This window comes from Camelus ferus, chromosome 1 (assembly GCF_009834535.1).
Source record: "Camelus ferus isolate YT-003-E chromosome 1, BCGSAC_Cfer_1.0, whole genome shotgun sequence".
Lineage (NCBI taxonomy): Eukaryota > Metazoa > Chordata > Mammalia > Artiodactyla > Camelidae > Camelus > Camelus ferus.
Window position 1 is genome coordinate 20837191 of NC_045696.1, and position 18578 is coordinate 20855768.

General features: G+C 34.3%; 1 pseudogene; it reads right to left on the reverse strand.

The window, feature by feature from the left end:
- Positions 1 to 627: 627 nt before the first annotated feature.
- LOC116663566 lies at positions 628 to 1392 on the reverse strand (annotated as a pseudogene).
- Between the last annotated feature and the right edge of the window lie 17186 nt (positions 1393 to 18578).

An 18578-nucleotide genomic window follows, 5' to 3' on the forward strand; every position in this document is an offset into this window, starting at 1 on the left:
TTGAAACAGCATTTTTTCATTAACTCTCAGTTTCTGTAGATGAGAAGTGCAGACGGGCTCAGCTGGGTCTAAGCTTAATTTCTCACAGGGCCAAAGTCAAGATGTTAAGTCAAGATGCTGAGTTCTTACCTGGACGCTCTGGGGAAGAATTTTATTCCAGTCTTTTTCAGGTTGTTGGCTGAATTCAGTTTCTTGTCATTTCAGCACTGAAGTCCCTGTCCCCTTTCTGGCTGTCAGCCAGTAATGGCTTTCCATTTCTAGATGTCACCTGCATTCTTTTTCATGCACTCTTTCCATTTTCAAGCCAGCAGTGACATGGTCAGTCTTTCTCAAATACTCCTGACTTCATCTTCTGCCAACAGTGAGAAAACTCCTTCTTTTATAGAGCTCATGGGATTACATTAGCATCACCTGAACAATTTCTCTTTTTTACTGGTCAACTCCTTTGTAATCCTTCCTGCATTTGCAACATCTCTTTTTCCATGTAATATTACAATCATGATACTAACACCTGGAGGTAAAGGTCATGGGGGACATCTTAAAATTCTGCTTAACACAGGGAAAATCCTTTTTTCTGACACATTTGATATTCAAATTCATTTAATAGCAGAATTACAGATTAGTCTTTTAAATATTTTTCCTCATAAAGCTATCAGATTTCCATTTTTTTAGAGGATTTTCTCCAGTTTGCTGTTCAGTAACACCAGTTAAGTTGTCTTCATTATTATTAAGAATGGCATATATATTAAAGAAATTGTCATTCATTACTTTTTTATCTTTTTGAAGACATAAGCTGACTTGGTAGATGAAAACTGACATCTTTAAAGGCACAAAAATATTATAATTTTCCCACAAAATTGTAGACACTCAAAGAATACTAATGTAATCACTATAAAAGTGTTGAGTATATCTAAGACCTTACTTAGGTAATTAATCTGTGTGCTTACACAGACTATAAAGCTTAGCAGAAGAATCCAAGCCAAGAGATGTTCAGTACAGACTTCCCCACAAAAACGTTGTTTAATAATAATGGCCAAACTTTTAAAATAAGATACTGAAAATGCTCCAGTTAACAGGGCATACTATTATATAGATATCACTCTGTCTAGAGCAAGATCCTACCACAAAGATTAATATCAAGGACACAATGATGACAGATGCTTCACGAAACACCAAACCCAGGTCAATTAACTTGTGAGACATTATAAAGTCTGTCTTCTCTTTGTTTGAAGCATGAATGACTGTAATTGAAGATCCAAGGTGGCTTAGGGAGTACCCATTTTTCCCATGAAGCTTTAGTCTTTTGTTTAGAAAGTATGAAGAAAAACAGCTCTTACTAGTATCTGAAGCATTTCTAAAATAGTCGCTATTTTTTTTAACATTTTTAAACATTTTAGTATTATTATAAAATAAAAATGGTTTAAAATAAAATAAAACAGTCACTAACTATGGCCACTAGAAATATAAGCAGCCAAGTTGGCCATCTCCACAGTATCTAGGGGCCACCTACATTCCATTTCACATAGCTGCCTCCATTTTTAAGCCAGTGATGGGATGGTGAATCCTTCTAGTGTTTCAAATCTCACTACCCAGCTCCTATTGATGTCAGTCTAACTTGCTGCAACCATTCTTTAAGACATACATGGCTACTCTAAGTTGAAATAAGTATCAGGTCTTCTGTAGTCAAAGAACCACTGACTCTCATATCCTCAGACTGGTCATCCAATGCCAAGTACAAGTGTTGAGACTGTAGCCAACTGTATGTACTGCTTTCTTCCTGACTGAATGCTAAAATGGTACCTCACCCAGTATGATCTTGGGCTATAGTTGCAACCAGAATCCAGGCATCACCACTGAGGAGGTTCTGGGCACAGCTGACCTTTACATTTATTTAAAGAGCTGTAAAATTTCATGTGCAAGTAGATTTTGACACAGGCAAATTTGTCAGATTAGCATCCACATGTGAGTCTGGGGCATAATTTCTTTTATCCTTCGTTCTTCCTAAGGATCGATTTTCTGTAATTGATTTTAAGTCATAATTTTACTCAAGGTAACTATGGCAAAACTTTCACCTACTCACCATACATGCTTCTTTATCCAAAGAAGCAGCTCCTCTTACCAGCTGCTTTTTCTCTGTCAGGGATTATGTTTCCTCTATAACAGATAAATATAGATGTCATCAGGCTGAAAAAAAAATTCAGTAGTATTCCCCTCCTTCCTCCAGTGCTTACTCTGATATTTCCTTGCCTGTCCTGCCTATATTCAGTTTGCCAGTCTATCCAGTGGAGGTTATCCAAACCATGATTTATGCTCAGGTCATCACCTCATCGTCTTTTTTCACTTACTGCAATAAGCATCCATTTTTACTATTCCACGGAATGACTCACAAATGTAACCCCCATAAACCCACTGATTGCTCAATCAAACGGATACATTTTAATTCTTGTTTAATCTCTCTAAAGTGTTCTGTACGTTTGGCATGTCTGCTATGTAGTGATTCTCCTTTCTCTTTATTTATGACATCAAAATTCTCACTCCAGTTTTCCTAAATATTCTTTCTCAAGTGTCTACATTTAATCTCCTTTCTTTGACTGCCCTCTCATTATTCCCAGAATCGCATTATCCACTTGTATCCAAATTTAAAAGTATTTCAAATAAAAACCAACATTGAATAATTTGAGGAAGAAATTGTTTGCATTTCTTTTAAGGTAGATTTAATCACTGTTGGATGACAATAAATGCCCCTAAGAAAGTCTGCAAATAGCACTGCCGTGGAAAGGAATATAATATAGGAACATTCTTATATTAACAAGACATCATCAGATTATCACTGTGTCCCATGGAATTTTGATTCATTTGATTCCAGAAGAAAACATTAAAATTTAGTAATATCATCTGAGAACATCTGTTGTAAGAAAAAGTGAATTTAAAAATAATCTTGTCTCATAAATACTTAGAAAAAATGAAAAGGTTTTTAGACGAGAAAAGAAGGCTTTTTAATGAGGCTAGATTGATTTGAAATGGTAGAAAATTTAGAGATGCTACAACCAACAAATATGTTGAAGTACGAAAACAAGAAAACAATATCTAAATTATGAGTGACATTTAAACCATGCTCTCCTCCAGTCAGAACATAATGGCTTCAGTCAGATCTCATTAATATGTATGGATATTTCATATTTATGGAGAAAAGCTTTATTTCATTTTTTTAATATTTTACAATGTAATTCTATATAAAGCCTTAATAAATTTAGCACAGAAGGCACATGAACATTTAGTTTAGCTTTTTCTTCAGAAGCAGTAGAACAAAATAAGGTTTCAGAGGGAAAGAGAAAGACGTGATAAGTAAATAAATAGAAAAGGGACATTGTTACTCTCTTCCTTGTGATATGAAATCAGGCCCAGATGAAGCATAAGAAAAGGTGATCATGACTATGATCAGTGAAATGATGTAGTGTTTTTAATGTACTAAATTACCATATGCATTGTCTAGTCTATCACTTACAGTAGTGACTGTCAAAGGAAAAGAGAAACAAAGTAAGCATTGAAAGGCAAAATGGAAATTACTCCTACTTAGTCAAAAGGCCCATTGCAGAATATGTCTAAGTGGTAAGATGACCTTCCCTGTGTATATAAAATTATAATGCAAAACATATGTTTGACAAAAAACTTATCTTTCAATCAAAATAAATTCAGTGCTTCTCCTTTGAGTATTTTATGTGAGGATTGTATATAAATGGATAGTTGGCCAGTGTTGAAATTCTCTGTATAAATTACAAAAGGATACTGAAATAATCTGTCTACAGAATGTAATAGAATTTAGGTGAAAAACAACTATTCTTCCTACTGAGTAAACTTCAAATGACCAGTCTGCTGAGAAAGCAAGCAGTACATATTTTGGTGATAATTTAAGAAACTATAAAAATTATATAGAAATGTCAGCATTCCAAACGTTGAAGGGAGTTTAAAATTTTAGTCTGTATAGTTTGTTTCAGGAATAAAATAATAAAGGACCTAAAGGTTCAAGCGCACTCTGAAATGCCCTGGAAATGTTTAAGATAACCATGCATTTTAGTGCTATTTTCCATACTTCTGGAGATTCTCAGTTTTCCTTTAAAATAAATAAATTCAACAACTTCTACTTTGCACAGGAGTAAAAGACTTGAAAGTGTGATGTCTCATACCACCGTGGAAGTGTCTAATTGCTACTTTTTTAACGCAAATTAATTTTCTCATATGCTCAATGTAAGTATCATCCAATTTTCCTCTCTGTGGCCTTTTGCTTAAGGAATAATTACATTGCTGACATTTTTAATTAAAACAGTGCTATCTATTTTAAAAAGCATTAAGCCTGCCATTGATTTTAGATCCTGAATAAAATTTTCATTGATGAATCAGGAGATGTGTCTTAATACTCTATGAAGCCTGTATGTATTAGCATACAATTTAAACTGAATAGTATTCAGAACAAAAGTCATTTTTAAAAAATCAATAGCATCATTAAAATTAAGATCCTAATACAATGAAGCACATTTTATATGTGTAGATATATATATAAATATATATATATTTATGGTTCATTTTAATGAAGCTATCACCTAATAATTTTCATTGACAATTGAATATTAGAGATTTAACATTTTAGAAATCTTTAGAGGTCTGAAAAATAATCTGTGATTTACTATGTATTTATTAGATACATTTCCAAATTCTAGAGAATGTTTTAAACTCTTAATGAAGAGAATCTGTGAGCCACTTATCAAATACATTGAGAATATATTATACTTTACTATTTAATATTATAAAGTATGCTTCTAAAAAAAGTGTGGGGAGGGAATGGACAACTAAACAGACCTATGAATTCTGAAAGGTAGTAATCTCAGTGGGCAGAAGGAATCTCAGTAGTCTGTAAATGAGGACAAAGCAGAGATTTAGTCAAGTATGTAGCAAAAGAATCTCACCTAAAAACCCCCCTCAAGCTCTGAGAATCTGGTTAGAGGTGACTTCTAATCTAACACATATGGATCTATATTGCAAAGTGAGGGAACGACTATGACCAATCTTTGGCAGTTATATATAACTTGACATTGGTTTCAAGAATCATCTTACTCTTAATATCTTACAGAGTGGACAGATGAAGTCAATATGCACATCTTAAGTGAATGTCATGAAGGGGAAAAGGCAGTTCTTATTCATAGTTACTGTAAATTTAAAAAGGGTTTTAAAACCAAAGATATCCCTACAATATAATTTCTATGGCTACCTCCTTACTCCTTATATCCGCCCTAGTGTGTTCTTTGTTCTTTATTATTAAGTCAGAAGTTGTATAGGCTTAAAGATTCAATTTCATATATATTTTTTTTCCTGGAATTAAGAAGTCAGAATAACACTCTGAAATCATACATATATATGATTATATTACCTGCATTTAGTGTTTAAATTAAGTTTAAATACTTTTTGCTTACAAAAATGGGCAGAAGACCTAAACAAGCAATTCTCCAATGAAAACATACAAATGGCCAGTAGGCACATGAAAAAATGCTCAGTAGCTGTGGGAGCCCATGACTGGGTTAACAAATTGTAACAGATCCCAACCGCTTATCTCCTTAAAGAAGATGTGCTTATTAACTGCCTTGAGGTTTTAGCAATGACCCAGGCCCTCGGCTATAAACGCTGGGCGTGCCTGCTGTTAGTCTTCTATCCCCAAACAGCCTTGGGCTGGAATGGTAAACAACTTATAAAAAGCTGCAGACTCAGAGGTGAGAAGGCTGGTTAGCCAATGACAGGTAAGATCCCCGGAGGGGGGCAACCTAAGGCAGGAACAGCCGCCTGAGTCCAAGTTGTCAAGCAGCTGATTCGCATACATTCCGTGCTGAAAGAGCGCTGAAAGGCTCAACAGGAACATGATTCACCAAAAAGGGTCTTCTGACCTTGAGCCAAACACCAACAATAAACAAAGCTTTTGTACTCATTGTGATCCCACCCTGTCCTTCCCTAAATTCCTGCATTCCTCCTTTGACTGTACTCAATAAATACGGGAGCTTTGAGAGGCTCCTGGAGTTGGCTCTGGACTCCCTCTGGCTCTCTTGACTTTTTCCACAGAGTGTTGAGTAATTCATTCCATCTCGGTGGGACTTCTGCTGGCCAGAACCCACAACTGGTGACGAACCCACAAGTAGTGCTAATTATCAGAGAAATGCAGATCAAAACTACAATGTGGTATCACCTCACACCAGTCAGAATGGCCATCATTCAAAAGTCCACAAATGATAAACGCTGGAGAGGCTGTGGAGAAAAGGAAACCTTCCTACACTGTTGGTGGGAATGTAGTTTGGTGCAGCTATTATGGAAAACAGTATGCAGAGTCCACAAAAAACTAAAATTAAACTTACCATATGATCCAGCAGTCTCACCCCTGGGCATATATCCATAGGGAACTCTAATTTGAAAAGATACATGCATCTCAGTGTTCATAGCAGCACTGTTTACAATAGCTAAGACATGGTAACAACCTAAATGCCCACTGATGACTGGATATGAAGATGTGGTATATTTATACAATGGAATACTACTCAGCCATAAAAATAATAAAATAATGTCATTCACAGGAACATGGATGGAGCTGGACATTGTCATTCTAAGTGAAGTAAGCTAAAAGGAGAAAGAAAAATACTATATGATATCACTTACATGTGGAATCTAATAAAAAAGACAAATGAACTTATTTATAAAACAGAAACTGACTCACAGACATAGAAAACAAACTTAAGGCTGCCAGAGGGGAAGACGGTAGGAGGGGATAAATTGGGAGTTTGAGATTTGCAGATACTAACTACTATATATAAAATAGATAAACAAGTTTGTACTTTATAGCACAGAGAACTATAGTCAATATGAAATGAATGTATGTATATATGTGTATAACTGAACTATTATGTCATACACCAGAAATTGACACAACATTGTAAACTGACTATACTTCAATAAAAACAAAAATCAATCAACATGAGAAAATAAAATATTTCTTAACGAATCATCTAGTGTTGTACATAGGCAGACATACAGTTACTCAGAAATTAGACTTCTGTCTCAAATTCAGACCTTGAATAAGCTCTTCACATTTATGACAGTCATGATTTCATTTTGTTAGTGTTTATTTAATCTGACAACACAACATAGACTTAACTGTGCTCCAATAATTTCTTTGATTTAAATTTACTCTACTGTTAAGGAATTGGTGTATTGCATGTATGGCTGGAGGCTAATTGTGATTTTTCCCCACTATGATAGATTATAGGTGGTAATACATGTTTTCAAAGCTTTAATTTTCTTTAATTTGAGCCTCTTTCAGATAATTCTCATGTTTTTACAGCTCTAGGCATTAAGCAGTGGGTGGAATTTAATGAAAGCAGCTGATTTTATTAATGCAAATATAGCAGCTGCATCAAATTCCTGTTTAGAAGATATGATGGTTGGGAAGGGGGATGGTCACAGCATTTCTTACTGCCTTATGACTACTTTTCATATTGATAGAACAGACAAAAAGTTCTGCCCCATTAGGGAATTTTTAGAAGTCACAATGATGAGGTGAAACAACATATTAAAAGATGAGGAAAAATACTGAATAATTCATCCATAAATCAGCATTTAGGTAAAAACTGCATTTGTCAATTATTGGCCTAAGGAATAACATTCCTTGGTAATGAAAATAATTACTGGAATTAAAATAAACTCCAATCTAGCTAAGGAAATAATCCATTTCTAATTTTTTAATTAATTTAAATTTATTTCTGAAACATTTACGAACTATGAAAATTCTTTATTTTAGCCATTATTATCTCATTTTATAAGTTTAAATTTAAATGATTCACTCCATATAGACTGCATTTTGAATCTGAATGATGAGGTGTATAAATATAGATCTGTATACATATGGAAAATGTTCTCTATATTATGTAGAAAATTTTTGTTGAGCATGAGAAAATGAGCCCAGGGAAATTAATTTAACTTTTTCTGCTTATATAAATATACAAAATATTTAATTACTATATACCAAAGATCAAAGAATTTAAATAGGGAAAGCAGTAATGTAATATTTTTTGTATTTTATTTGCATTGTATTTAATAACTTTATTGAATTTCCAAATACTGCTTGTATAGATGTAAATTGGTAAAGTCTTTCTTCCAAAACATACAAAGTGAGTCAAAGACAAGAAAAAGGCAATATAAACTTCGATATAAAAGTCAATCTGCTCCAAATGCACTCTAGAATAATTCAACAAATATTAAAAGAAAATGATACAAGATAGTTTCTTGTAGCTTTCCTAATATTTGGAAGTTTGCAATAGAGAAAGGACAGATAAAAAAGATAATTTCAGTTAGGGTTGAGTATTGTAAAGGAAGTAAAATAGGAACATTTGATTTGATTTGATTCTTAAATGATGGGAAACAGCTTACCAGTGCAATAGTTCTAGATGAAGTACAAGCAAATGATAAGGAACTGAGATGAAAATAAGCTTGGCAGTTTCAAAGATAAGAAAAATCAATGTGTGCTAGGCACGTACAAAAGGGAGAGGAGAGAGATGGGGCAGGAGCATCCTAATCTTGGGTGATATATGCCATGGTAGCAGAATCTGAAGATGGGAACTGATTTTTAATAGATGTGCAACTCCTGTTGGAACTTGTGGAATTAAAAAGTCAGAATAGCACTCTGGAACCAGATAATAATAGTGTTTTAAGCCCTAGGAAGGTTTATGAACTTATTTAAATGTGCACCAAAGCTACCAAAAAGATTGGAGAAGTACCACTTCATATTTTAAAGGACCATGCCTTCTTCTGTTGGGAGAATGTACTCTGATGTGGGGATATGTTAAGATTTGAAACACTGAGATACATTAGAAACTGATATAGTAATATAACTTATATTAATACATTTATGACCTTCTGAATACTTCAGTTCATTTGTTTATATTGTATTCTGATGATCATGATAACTATTAAAGTTCCACTGCAGCAACCAGAAAAGCTCATTCCATTGCAAAAATTACAATTTTAAAGACACTAAAGCGCAATGGAACAACAATGAATCAAATTGGAATTCCAGAGATGGGGAATTCCATCTTCTTCTGTTAACCGAATATCCTGTTTTGGCTATTTTCTCTTGGTGACATTTACTGATTATAAGCTGGGACCAGGAAAGGACTTGACTCTGGGTCAGACTTAGCCCATGCAGAGGAACTTCACTGGAAGTGAGGAACACCGTAAGCCTTTTCGAGCTTTACAGAGTTGATGGAAGAAGCAGACAACATAAGAATAACCCAATGTAGCCAGTTTCCCCGAGGGACAAATTCTGAATCTCAATCTACGGGGAGGTGGCTTGTTTACTAGTAAACTGAGCAATATCTCCTATGATCGTATTGTACTTAAGACAAGTCCCACTAGAGAAATGGAGCCTACTTCAAAAGGCAATTATTTTTCTCCTCAGTATATTTGCAAGATTTAGAAACAGGAGGAGGCAGGAATTTTTAGAGTTGAACTTAGAATTTCTCCAGGTCAGAATCTCCCAGGTTTTCAGGGCTGAGGAAAGTGAAATCTGACAGGCTCCCCATCCAAAGATTAAAATGCAACAATAAGGCACCCCAGGAACAGAGACAGGCCAAAGGTAAATTGAATCTTATAAAGACTGTAGCCCAGAGACAACCCAATTCAGTCCCTGTGTAATTCGAAATCAGCTCTTTACCCTATCTTCCTAGAGAAGAAAGGAAAGCCCTCTTTGTCAGGCTCTGCTTCTTTAAAGAATAACCAGACACACAATTATTAAGTAAAAGATGACTAGTAATAAATAGAAATAGATGAAGTGATAATCCAAATAGTGATCAGAATATAAAGAAGAACATATTAATATGCTCAGTATAAGAAATGACAAATGGATGAAAGATAAGTTCAATAGAAAATTTTAATCTATAAAAATGGAATCAAATGTATATTTTAGAACTGTTAAATACAATATCTCAAAGAAATAAATAAAACCTGTTGAATGAATTGAACAACAGGCTAAACACGGAAGACCAAATTTGTGTACTTTATGATATGCACTTTATTGTAAATAAAGTGTGTAAAATGTAAACATTAAATATATAGGTATACATAAGCATTAACCATGATCATGTGTAGAATTGCTACTGACTTTTTTTTTCATTTTTCCTCTCTTCTTTTCTGTTTTGATTAGTATCAATTACTGTTTTAGACTGGATAGTTGGCAGCAGCTACTGAAATAAACAACCCCAAGATCTCAGTCCATTAACACAGCACTTTTTTCTCCTTTCCTATGATAAATAAAACGCTGATATTTCTCAACAAGCAGCCCTCTCCTGAACAGCTCTCTACTAAGTGATGACTCAGGGACCCAAGTTCTTTTCATCTAGTGGCTTCGCAATGGCCCAGGTCAAGTCCCCTGCATCTTTTGGTTTGACAGTGAAGAGAACCTTGGGAGAATTGTGCAGTCGCCACCCTCAGTAACACACACAGCACTTCCATTCACTCCCTAGCGTGTAGTGGTATCTTGGTTCCGCTGGGAACCAGGAAATGGAGTGCCTGGTAGGTGGCTCACTCCCTCAAACAGCTCTGCACAACAGAAAGGGAGCATGCATCTGCACTTCAGCAAGCAGTCTTTGCCACAAATAAATGCATGCAATGAAACAAATTACGATCTACATGCAGAATAAGTACATTGCTTCTACATTTAAATGATGTAAATTGTTAATCTATGTCTTTTCTTCTGAAAAAATAAAACATTTCTGCTGATCTAATGTTCTCTCTTAAATTGTGCCTATTTATTTAATTGGGTAAAGTAAATTTTGCACAGCTTCAGTGTATAAAGAAATTGTCTCTAAAGGTTTTAATTACTTGTAATTTATCAGAGAAAAGAAATTGTTTTTCACATTTATCTGTCTCTTTTTAATGTACAGATTAGATTTTGTGTTTCCCACACTTTGAATTTTCAGGCAAGACAAAAATTATGGTGCTGTTCTGTAAATAATATGTGTGTATACATGATGAATCTCTCCATTTTCATATTTTTTATTCCAAAATAATTTTTCATAGGACAAAATCCATAATTCCTTACCGATACATTATCATTTTAACTTGATTTTCTAACCATTATTTCTTTTAAAAATATTGTTTTCTCTTCCCTTATATTTATTAAAAGATAAGAAAATATTTTTCATAAAATAATGTTTGCAATAGATTCCTTGAAGTACAAGTTAGTGGTCATATATCTTACAGATAGATTCTGTTTGACTTTGTGGTCCAAGTCCCCGTCCCACTCTTTCATCAAATTCCTGAAGCCTGACCTATGTGACAACTTGAAAAGACTCCATGCCTTCTTCCTTCCAGACAGATTCAGCCATTGGGGACCCCAGAAGGAGTTTGGACAAGGGAACATGGTAATGTCAGGGTGCTTACTCTTCCAGTTTCATCCATGACCCAGCCTATGGGCTGACTGTGTCTCTGGACTGAATATCAGTGCTTCTGTCGGGATGATTTCTTTTATAGGTCTCTTTCCTCGGTCCTTTCCCTTCCTAATCCTACTTACTGCTATATCCTCTACTATCTAATGCTTTGTACCTAAAAAATAACCTTATTTCAAATTAAGATAAGAAACAAAAATATCCATCATAATTAAAACATATACAAGATTTTATATATATATATATATATCTCCACTTTGGATCTCATTATTATTTAATTTGGTCATAAACAATTTTAACCATATTATCACTACAATTTCATGTATACTATTATACAAGAAGACTGTAGTTATTCTGTCCTTTATTTAACATTAACTTTGATTACAGAATATTATTAATGAGATCAAAATACTAGTGTAATAAAAGCCAAAAAGTTGATGTGCAATTCAAAAACACTGATCACATTTAAAATTACAGTGTTTTACTGCTTATCACAAATACGCACTTTAGAAAAGTTATGGGGGAAAATCTCGAGAGTAAGTGTTAATAACTTGAAGATAGTCAATTTGATTATACTTCTGTATATTTTCTAGCCTTCTTGGCTGCATGCTAAAAAGAACGTGATAAATAGATGCATGATAGATATAAATAGATAGTAAATCGATTTTATACAATTTTATTCATTCTTAACATGTCTTATGAACTGATAATTTTCTGTAATTATGTTATCTTCCTTTCTTTCTTACTTGATAGATAGAACTGTATTTTTAAATAAAATAAATGGTTTGATTAAGTAACACATGATCATACCTAAAAATGTAACATAAAAAGTACATTCTTTTTAGAACCTAGTACTGCTCATCTGGCTCTCCTTCTTGTGAAAACATGGGGGACCCAAACTGTCTTACGTCTTCAAGTGATAGGCATGTCCATGTTACTTGCTTTGTCCTGTGAAATAGATGTAAAGTATGGAGATGAACAGGTATGTGTGTCTCTTCCATAAAGAAGCATGCACTTCCTGGTGCTAGTCTTTTCAAGTCTCTCTTTCCTTGCAGCAGAAAGATAGTGGAAATCATCTTTCTGTCTCCATGGATTTGCCTGCTCTGGAATTTCCATATAAATGGAACCACACAATATGTAACCTTTTATGTCTGGCTTCTTTCCTTCAGCCTATTGTTTTTAAGATTCAATCTTATTATAACATATCCCTGCCTACCCTTTTTGAGTTGCCATCAATGATCTAGATTTCTGGAATTTTTATTAAACAAAAATGATGCAATCCTTAATATGCTATATCTCTTCATTGAGTTTTCATCCATTTTGTATAATGTGTACCATTTCAGGAGTAGAAAAGTTTAAGGGCAAAATGTATTTGATTCGACACCTTTTCATTATCTGACTAAAAAGTGACTGTTAGCCCAGTGACAGCTTTGGAGCTTCAAGAAAAATACAAAAACTATTTTCTTGCTGTTGTAACACATTCTCCTAAATGTCACTAAAAATATGTTGGACTTTTAAAAACTTATTCACCTTCTGTAACTCAATATGAAAGAAAATGTGAATCACATAAATTGTTTAATTAAGTGTATATGTTCTATGAATAAAAGAAATAGTAAGTCTTTATTTTGATAACTGATAGATTTTTAGACAATTTCCATAAAAAATGTATTATGCTGAAAGTCTCCTTTTTTCATGAATAGAAATGAACTATATCCAGAAGTCTTAGGATCAAAGGGCATTACATTTTACTTTAATATATGTGAAGATCTCAGCACTGAGAAAGCTACAAATGAATTCTTCACCCTGGATATTACTGACAAAAAGGATTAAATAAATAGATTTGATTCATTTGATTTCTTCTAAAGCATAAGCTAGCTACAGTAACAGAATAAAGCTTCAGACTTCTGTTTTGTACTATATTGCAAAACTCTTATCTAATATAAATTGATATTTGACAACATGCCTGCAGGATTTTACACCTTAAAAAAAGTAGGTTTTTCTTTCACGAGCCCTGAAATTAGTTTGCCTACTATAAATTTTGTTTTCGCTAAAATTGTACTTTTTCCCTCATTCCTGCTTTTATCACTCTGTCTCCTATATTTCTCACTATACTATACTCTGCACTCTCATGGACTCTTCAGTATCATAATGATGCATTTAATCCTCTAGTTATTCATTATTCCAATATCTTGACTTTCAAAATATTTTTAATACAAGATTTAAGCTGTAAAATGAATTTGGCATGTAAAGAGCAAGAAGATGAGACAATGTGAAGCGTCAGAATCCTGTCATTTCAAATGATTTAGGATCTTCTGGCCATGTCCTTTGTTATTTTTCCATGGTTAGTTACAGGAACTTTTTAAAATATAGGGACTCCTGGACTAACTAAATGTAAGCTGCTAGCAAGGCAGATCTAAGATCTGTGTCCTGCAACACTGCTCACAAGGTGCATGCAGTTCCAGTTTCTAAAAGATGAAGGGCCAAAGTGCCAAAACCATCATTTGCACAGTTACCTAACTGTCTGTTTCCCCAACAAGCTGATCCAGTGCTGGGCTCCCACATAAAGTACAACATGGGATTTCCATTAAGTTTTTGAAACTTTATCTGAAAACACGATGACTTCCAGTAATGCATTAGTCACCAGTTTTCTGTGTTTTCTACTGTGCAAATTCTATATGAAGCAGTCACATGGATTTATCATTAGCACCTAGCAGTGTGTTCATGTTATCATTCAGTCTTGTGAATTTTGCACTCTTGAGTTAATATGTCCACTTGTCGAGGCTGCAGTACCCACTTTTGTAAACAAGCAATTCTAGGTGTTACTGTAAAGCTAGTTTATAAATGTGACTACTGTGTATCTATTGTGTAGGTATAAAATTGATTGACTTTACATAAAGGGGATTGCCCTCTATGATATGGGTAGGCCTCATTTAATTACTTGAAGGCCTTAAAATGGAAAACTGAGGTTCCCAGAAAAAGAAATTCTGCCCCAAGACTGTAGCATGAATCCCTCTCTGAGTTTCCAGCCTGCTGGACTGCCTTCCTAATTTCAAAATTGACAGTTTCAAGCCAGTGAGCCAGTTCCTTAAAATAAATCTCTTAACACATACCGACCTGCTTGTGTGTGTGTATACATATGAATGTGTATATGTGCATGTGTATACTCTTCTGTTGGTTCTGTTTCTCTGGAGAACCCTGAATGATACATACAATCATCATTTCTTTTCTTTAACTTCCTCTCTCTGAACCCTCCTCTCCGCTCTCTGTCCCCTCCATGCAATGGTGTTTGTGCTGGGATCTGACTGAGGGAGATGAGTTGCAAATATATTTTGCTGGGTTTGGTGGGTGGGATATGTATGAGTGCTTTTGCAGTGACTTTCCTCTGGACTTAGCTGCTTTATACATGTTTCCTTTCTGTCACTGTAGCCACACCTTTGTTGTATCCTCCAAGAATACTTCTTTTGCCCACTGTGCTGACATTGTGAAATAAATGTGCAGGGCTAGAGGTTATAATACAGCATAAACACACCCTCCAGAACCTGTCATCTGTACTGGAGAAAAAAAAAATATTTGAAATACTGACATAAGAAAATAGTCTTTGGAAAATTCTTGCATATCTTACAGACCCCATAAAACATTATCTTGACATCTTTACAAAGTGTTTTTTTTTCTTAATTAAAAAAATCTAAAATGTGGCTGAATAAATCTGGAAAGAAAAATATCTAAATAATAACAAATAAATCTGAAGGTAGCTTTTTATAAATTTAAAAGTAGTAAGAAATAGATTTTGATCAACCGTGAATGACAGATTTTTCTGTCCTTTCTATAGAATATATTTAAAAATTGTTACATTATGTGGTAATCCAAAAATATGAAGCAAATTTAGTAGGAAAAAATTGTAGCATTGTCTCACGCAGTTACTGAATAAAGTTTAATTTTTATGGATTGTGATGTTTCCAGTATCTGTAACTTTTTCAAAAAACATAGTTTTTAATACTTTCACATCCTAATAGTAATTTCTTTTCATATTGAATAGCATAGTCATAATGGTATATGATTTAAGTTAAATTTTAAATGAACAAAGTGTGCAAATTTTAGGTGAAAATAATCCCGGCAGGGAGAAATCCCTGGTCCCAGTTCCTGCTGTGACGCAGACGGAAGTAGTTCTTTGTCACCGTCACTGTGGTTGCTGTCCCACGGTCCCACACGGCCGTCAGCTAACAGGGAGCCCACCGTCGTTAAAGCCTGCTGTGTCGTGGCCCCAAAATCAGCGTCACACCACTTCCCACCGAGGTCACTGCTGAGGAAGACCACCGAGGGGCAGGCCATCTTCGTGTGGTACAACAGCAGATGAACTCAGCGCCGTGATCCCTTGATGAGTGGCACCTGGGTCATGTTGTCCTTGTAAACCTGAGTGCAGGAGATTTCTCTTCTTTATACATGTTTCCTGTCTCTCACTATAGAAAAGCACTGTCATTAAATAGAAGTAATTTAATGGAATTTAATTTAATGAGATACCATTCAGCCTTAAAAAAGGAGGAAATTCTGACATTTGCAACAACATGGGTGAGCCTGGAGGATTTTACACTAAGTGAAGTGGGCCAGGCACAGAAAGACGAATACTGCCTAATCTCACTTACAGATCGAACCTATAAAAGTCAAACTCACAGGAGCAGAGAGTAGAATGGTGGCTTCCAGGGGCTGGAAGGAGGGGGAAATGTGAAGATGTTGGTTAAAAGGTATAATTCTGGGAAAAGATGAATAAGTTCTGGGGATCTAATGTACAACACACTGGCTACACTTAATAATACTGAGTTACACAGTTGAAATATGCTAAGAGAGTAGATCATATATATTCTCACCAAACACACACAAATGATAACTATGCAGTGAGATGGATATATTAATTAGCTTTATTGTGGTAATTATTTTGCAGTGTACACACATACAAAACATCACATTGTATACTGTAAATATATACATTTTTATTTGTCAGTTATACATAAATAAAACTGAAAAAAATTTTTGAAGAAATAAAGATGCATTAAAATGTGTAAGAGGCTAAAGAGAAATATCACTAAAATGAGAACTGTATTAGTTCAGAAAATATATCAACCCCAGGAAATGCATTAATCTGCTAGCCAACTTGGATCAAAACAATAAAACTCGTTTTTGACTCATGCAAAGCTCTCTGCAAGATCACATAATTCTTTAGGACAGCTATCCTGCATGCAGTGACTCTGAACTCTGGTGACATTAATACTGTGTCTCTATATTGTCAGCATAATGCCTCCCCCATGAGGTAACAGACGGAGGCATCCTCACTGCCTGAACTACAAAATGTCATACCTCATACATTGTATTGTATTGGCCAAACCAGTTACACACAGACTTTCACATAGAACCAGAAGAAAAAGGAATCTGGATATTGGTGAGAACTGGTTATTGGTCAACCTCAGAGAAGGGAAACTTTAATATATCAATTAGTGAGAAGTAATGATGGGAAAAACACCTTCTCTACAGTTTTTCAAATAAATGCAAAAAACTAATAGATTAAGTCCTGGGAAAAATCATTAATTTAGTTTTGTCAATGTTTTATTTGTTGTTACATTCCAAATTTTCCTATTTTTACTATAAATCTATATAGCTCATAAGACATACATTAAATATAAAATCTTCATTAAAAAAGGAGTAATTTAAACACATGCTCCATCACAGGGAATACTAGGTCAGCATGAGGCAGTTTACAGACATAGATTATAATGTTCCTTGCAGTTTCTAAGTAATCAGATTTAAGGCACAGCACCCCTAAACTCTAGGGGCCTTAACATTTATACTTTCTCTTTAGACATAAAAGCATTAAATTTACTTGAAGTTTTCAGATTCAATCACATTCATGCTAGAAAGCAAAAACAATCACTTTTTAGGAAACTTAAGTAAAAATGAAAAAGATGTGTACCAGTTTACCTTCCCACCAGCAGTGTACAAGGATTCTCCACATCCTGGACATTTGTTATCTCTTGTCTTTTTGATAACAGTCATCCTAACAGGTGTGCAGTGATATCTCATTGTGGTTTTGATTTGCATTTCCATCTTTATTCATAAGCCCTGTTGGTTCAAATTTGTGTACCCAGATCCATGTATCCATCTATGCTGGAGAACTTTAAGATGATATTTAATTGGCATCCCTAAATTAGCAAGTGTAAAACAGAGCTAATATTCTTTTCTATGCACTCCAGCTCATTCCAGGAAACTGATTCTAGCGTGGTATTTTTATTTTAACTTAACCAACAGTACAAATATTCAAAAATTCTCAAGTCCATCTTACTTCTCCCCATATATTATGGACATCTTATAAATCATCGATTCCTTACTCTCTTACCTTTTCTATTGATACCTTTTGTTTGTTTGCTTACTTCTCTCCATCTCTGTGGCCAACAGCCTACTTCAAGTTTTCATCTTGTTTTAGCTAGGCTTCTGTAATAGCTACCAAACTTACTTTCCTGTCTTAATTCCTAAACTCATTTGATCCATCATTCAAAGGAGTCAGCATTCTTACTCTTAAAATGTTAATCAGTTTATTCATTCTAATGTTTTAAAACTTTCACTGGGGTTTCTATTGCAGATGGAATAAAACCACAATTGTTACTTGGATTAGAAAAATCTGCATGATCTCTCTCCTCCTTGCTCTATAATACAGGTCTCTCTAGTGGGATACACACACCAAAAGAGAACAAAAAGAATCCATCAAGGGCTGGAAGAAAAAGATTAAACTTCTGTATTTTTTTTCTAGAATTGAGAAATATATTCAATTTAGTATCACATATTTAATGTACAAGTTCTCTTGTCTCTTTTACTTGGTTTATGTGTCAGACAAGTTCTCTGGAGAAAGAATAAAGATTTCAAATGCAGAGAAATTAATTATCCCTACATTTATTCTTTTCCTTTATAATGTTCTAGTATTTTGTAATTTATCTGTGCCTGATTTATAAATTTCATCATTTAACTAATTTTTATAGTATGTGAAACTAACTTAAAATTTTCTGTCAGCCCTCTCCCTTAGATTCAAGGAGTTAATGTCATTATACTTGAAAAAAAATGTAGTAC